This window comes from Formica exsecta, unplaced genomic scaffold (genome assembly GCF_003651465.1).
Source record: "Formica exsecta isolate Colony F162 unplaced genomic scaffold, ASM365146v1 scaffold893, whole genome shotgun sequence".
Lineage (NCBI taxonomy): Eukaryota > Metazoa > Arthropoda > Insecta > Hymenoptera > Formicidae > Formica > Formica exsecta.
This window is the reverse complement of record NW_021853662.1, coordinates 13,640-19,410: the sequence shown is the minus strand read 5'-3', so window position 1 is coordinate 19,410 and position 5,771 is coordinate 13,640. Positions and strand designations below refer to the sequence as shown.

General features: G+C 35.7%; 1 long non-coding RNA gene across 1 annotated transcript; it reads left to right on the top strand.

The window, feature by feature from the left end:
* The first annotated feature begins 3,768 nt into the window (after positions 1–3,768).
* Positions 3,769–5,169, top strand: LOC115244954. The gene is made up of 2 exons (XR_003885462.1): positions 3,769–3,963; positions 4,729–5,169. It is a non-coding gene; the product is annotated as an uncharacterized LOC115244954 (long non-coding RNA).
* Positions 5,170–5,771: the final 602 nt, after the last annotated feature.

The following is a 5,771-nucleotide window of genomic DNA, read 5'->3' as shown; positions in this document are numbered from 1 at the left end:
TAATGAACCCCGTAAAAAAGACTCTATCTCTCGTCGTCCAAAAGTCTGCCGATTATTTGAACCGACTGTACTACAAAGATTTATCTTTGACGGGATGGCTGAAACGAATGAAAGAAAAAAGGAAAGAGGAAAAAGGCAAACAATTCTCGCGGTGCATCCGCACAGTTAACTGCGTATTTTAGTCCCAGGCGATCGCGCAGGCCTCTCCGAGAGATCCTGAAAAGCCTTGGCTGCGAAAATTCCGCGCTAAATGTAGTTCTCTACTCGCCAGCTGTTCTTTGGATATATTGACTTATTTAAAGAATGAAGTTCTCTAATTTTTTTTTTGTCCTTTTATACTCGTTTCCAGTTATTAATTTTTTTTCAAATTAAATAATATTCTTAATTTTAATTAAAAAATACTATAAATAATATATTATATTAATACTATAATAAATATTTAATTAAAAACATATAACAATCAAATTTTTGGGGGATCTGTAAAATTTTCAATTTCTTTTGTTCACTCGCAACGATTCGAGGAAGCAACCAAAAATAAAATAACCGACCGTAATAATCGGGTAATAACTGACAGACTTAAAAGCTTCGTTAAGTTCAGCCTTGAACGGAATCGCGAATTCTTCGCGAATGAGCCTGACGGCGAGAATGAGCATATATTAGAGAAAAGTTCTCCCTTTGGTAAAAGCCAAGATCGCGAACCTTTTCCGGCCATTGGCTCCTGTCCTGAAGATGTCGAGAATTCGTGTCGTCACCTGTGTTTATGACATAATGTGAGTCAATTACTATGTACAGAGAATCGTTTTCAACATTTGGCGAAACACCTTGGCGAAGTATTTGGCAGATAAGCTTCTCCCTCTCATTTCCCTCGATCACGTACGCTTCATGATCGCATAACGAAATCACGGTCGGCAAACTTCAATTTTACCGTCTCGTTCGTCACGTGCCAAGAAATAATAAATTTTGATCATCCGGAGACTAAAGTTATGAAGTTGTAATAAAGGTAAAAATATTTTCTACAGTTACTAAAAATATTATATATATTAGATAATTATTTATATTGTATAATTTATTGTAATTATTTATTGCGCGACAAAATTTCTTCAAACTCGTACCTGAGGAAAACGTTGGATTTTTGGAACCTTGGTTTATCTGGCTGTAAACTGAAAAGTGTCAAATCATCGATCATTTCAAAGAAATAATTTCGTGATAAATAACAGAAAAATTCGTTCGCGGTAGAAATAATATATGTTATAAATAATTTTCTAAATTTTCTCTAACAAAAAAGATCGAATTTTTTTAGTGTTCAAGTCTAAAGTCACTGAATCATTAAGTTGTCATCGATATTCTAAATTATATTTGAAGATTTTGAGATATATTAAAGAAACGGAGATAAGTTTATAATTTATAAAATTCAATCAAAAAAAAATTATTCTTAAAATAATTCTTAAAAATTAGAAATTTATTATGGTCTTATCCGTCGCTTTTAATAATCATTTGTGTGTTGCGATAGCATTTGGCGATTTCTAAACGGTGAATGAACCGAGTTTAATAAGGATAACTTTATGCACCGAATTGTGTGTGTATGTGTGTGTGTATTACTTCCTGGGTGGGAATTCTGCGAAGGCGGTCAGTCACGACGACCGGATGTCGAGGCTGCACAGTGGTTCTCACTTGATTAAGTAATAAGCTGCGAAAATGAGAGATTTGTCTCGCACGAATGGTATCTCGTTCAATTTAGAGAAACCTTTTATGAACGAGTGTGTATATCTTAATATTTTCAAGGTACCAGAGCGCGTTCTTGGCTCGGCTCGGTTTATTTCCGCGGAAAACGAGCGTACTCGGTCCAACGAACGTTAGCAAATATTACGCAACGAATACTCAGCATTGATACTAGTCTCTCTGAATTTGTATATCGCCAGGTGGAAATTAATTTTATTCATATATATATATTATTTTATTGCATTCATTTTTTATATTATTTTAATTTTTTTTTATTATGATTGTATTTATATAATTATAAGAAAGAAAGGGAGAGAAAGAAAGACAGAGAGACAGAACAAATGAAACAAATCAAATTATTTACAATAATTACAAATTAAATATTTTCTAAAAGATTCTTGATATTATTTTGCGATTCAACAATTCAATTCAATTTATATATATCACGATTTATAAAGGTTGTTACAGTTAACCACAGGTTATATAATCTCGTTTGTGAGAAACACGATCCGGATGTTTCGCTGAAATATCGCGAGCGCATTGTTTCTTTAATACTGTGCCTCTAACAATTTATCGTTCTGTTTTTCAAAATTTCAAAATAGACGGCTCGATGCCATGCCAGGAAATAATTTTCAAACAAATATTTGCTTATCGTCGATCTCGCGTAGTCCTCAAAGAAATCGCGTATAAAGCTCTATAAAGCGTTGAATGAACTTGATGTAGCAGTAAATTCCTGATTGCAATCAGTCAGGCTTCTTGCAAATATAATTTCGCACATCAAACTTTTTAATTCGTTAAATAGGATTTAGAAAATTAAAATTAATTTATCCAGATCCATTGCCATATCTTCGTTTTAATTTAATAATCGCTTTTTGATTTTCCCTAAATTTTCGTAATGTATTTTGATTTTTTATATTGAATACCTTGATAATCGAGCTTGGAATTAAATTCGTATTAGGGCGAGATCAATATGTAATTAATTAGAAGGCAAAGTTTCATTTTCCCGAAGCTCTATTTGCGAAAACCCTTTAATACCGTGCGACTATTAAATTTGCCCCGAGGAAAGATTCATCCCAGAGAAAGAGGGATGTCTCGTATATACTATGGATGCGCGGATTCATGCGTAAATGAGACGTCGATTAAACGATTACTTCGTACACGGAAATAATTACGAGAGGTTGAAGGGGGTGGGGCGGCATAAGGTCCTCGACGATGAAAGGGTTTTAATCTTCTCTGGATATTCTTATTGACGCGTAACAGGAGGAACAGTATAGGTAGGTATGTGGGTAGTTTGGTATTGATCTGACTCGCGAGAGAGAGCGACCTTTAGTTTCCCCCCCCCCCCCTCTCCCCTCCTCCCCCTCTCTGCTCTCGCGGGGGTGGAAACGAGAGTCCCGACTGGCGCGACCTAGAGCAACCCGAGAGGGCGCACAGCTGATTTCGTAACAGCACACCCGGAATCCCACCGTTCCCCGGAAACCACCGAGTGACCTATATATTCGATGAATATCGGAACACCGTGGAATCCAGACGAACCGATTCGAAATCGATAACTTAGCTTGGAAGATTAAAATGTGCGTAGGAAAAATTAAAAGGGTCAAGCTTACTGATCACCGAAATGAGAAAAATATTAGTCATTTGAATTAAAATGATAAATGAAATCTTTCTTTTTTTTTCTTTAATCGGCGAAATAAATTTTGGTAGGCAAAATTATAATATGTTATTTACGAGATACTGACCTCGGATTTATTATCACACCGATATCATTAAAAAAGCAGCATTGAGTTTAACTGAGATATTTTTATTATAATCATATTCTTTGTATAAGAGAATTTTGAATATAAGATCTATAGTGTTTTCTATAAATCGTTGAATAACAATAAAAAAAGTAATTCCCAAGATTAATTATATATATAAGTACATATTAGAAAATATCAATTAATAGCTAATTTTTATATCAAGCACTATCTCTCCAAATTTTTGACAGCTTGATTTATGGAATGTCATTGTTTTTCCCTTCTCTTTTTTGAAAACAAATGCATATACATATATGTTGCGATATCTGTTATAAGATAGAAATTGCGAACTCTCGAGATTATATGATTCTGGAAATACTACGTATGTCTCGCTAAAGCCACATAGCGACCAAAAAGAGTGCATCCAATGGAATACGAGTTCGCAAATAGTTGGCTACCGATATGTCTGTGATGTAACCTTGGACTTGATACGAGCTGAAAAACATCGGTCAGTCTATTTCACAATCGACGATAAAGCGTAAACATTCTTCCCGGTACGACATTTGTGACACTTCTTGATATATCCGATATATATATATATCGAATTTGAAATCTTCTCAGCGTATATAATATATTCTATGAATATTCTGTTTAGTATAAAATATATTTTCTTATAAAAGAATATTTTTATGTAACTATCTAGATATTTTTATGTAACTATCTATAGATATCTCAGCATATCGTTTTACAATAATGTTCTATAAACCTGCGATCGATAAATATCGCAAACAAGATTGGAAAAGAAAGAGAGAGACTAGATTTTAATTTCAAATTTTATTAAATTAAATTTAGTTTCTTTTATGATTTACAAATTTCAGTTTACATCGACAATTTGATTCCACGATGTTCCGGTCATTAATTAATTCCATCGTGCTTTTTTATTTCACTGTATAATTCTATGAGAATCAGTAAAAACATTCAATAAAAAATATTTTATATATACTCTAGGAATGTTGAAAAATTTTAAATAGTCTTATAATCTTTCACGAAAATATATAAAATATATTTGCATTTTATCTTTTATATTCCCCGAGAATTTTCTAACTTTATATATTTCTTTCGAAAGAGATATTTTCATATATAGAAAATACATATCTTTCTCTATGCTTATTTTTCTTTAGATTAGTCTGTTCTAGCTGCATTTCTCTCAATTTCCATTTTTCCTCTCTTTGATCTTTTATTAAATCTCCTGTTTCATATTGTATGCAAATAGCATAGCAAAGAAAAAAGGGACAGATCGGATAAAAAGTCAGCTGTGCGAGCGAAGGTTGAACGAAGAGGAAGAGGTTCGCACGAGACTCGGTCGTCTTACGCAGAATAGAGTCGCATCTTCGATAAATTCGTGACAATCTCGCGAAAAGAAGATAGAAAGAATCCAGGTGGCAACCGAAAACTTTTCTCTGCATCTCGTGGACGTAGAGGAACGGCGGAATAGCGGACGCGTGAAACGGGGAGAAGGGGCCGCGAGGAGAGCGGTGATTGGTCGAGCCGGGAGGAGAGGCTCCCACGACGGCGAGCAGATTCCGCGTTCGCGCTACGCCGCGCCACTTCGTCGCCGACTCGCGCACCGTACGTACGTCGTCATAGGATCAAAAGTGCGCCTCTCGATCGCCCTCCGATCTCTTGCTGTCGTCATCGCCCGTGCATCGTCGAGGTGAGTCGCATAAATTTTATCTCGCGCTCTATCCGATCACGTTGCATCGTCGATCCGGATGCGCTTCGAAACTCGTGGATCTCCGTAGATCCTAGTTTTTATCTCTCGCGTGAGATTGGTTAACCTTCGTGGCTTCCTTGGTTTGTGCGAATTCTTTCCTAGCTATTAGTTTATCGTAAGTCGACTATATGATTTTTTATCTAATTCAATTTCTTTAACGATTTTGTAGTATGAGATTTCTCGTATTAAAGTTGAGATATCGCGCGATTCGACATGAATCTTTCGTGCTCGCAGACGGATGAGCAGCAAGAAAGGATATCGTTTCACGTATACCGGTTTTACCGGCGTTTTTAGCGTCGGTTCCGTTAGGCAGGTGCTCTGCTCGCTGAATCGCGACACGCAGTCTTTTGGGTTAGGATGCCGAGGTTACATTGAGAGATTGTCCGAGACAGCAAAATCGAAACCGGTATTTTTGCGTTTATATTAATAATTGACGATTGTACGCGATAACAGTTTTTATTTATTTAATCGTGAAACGCGACGAGATCGGTGGAGAAGATTTTTCGCAATGTCCGTGACATTGAAAATTGGACTCGTCGAAA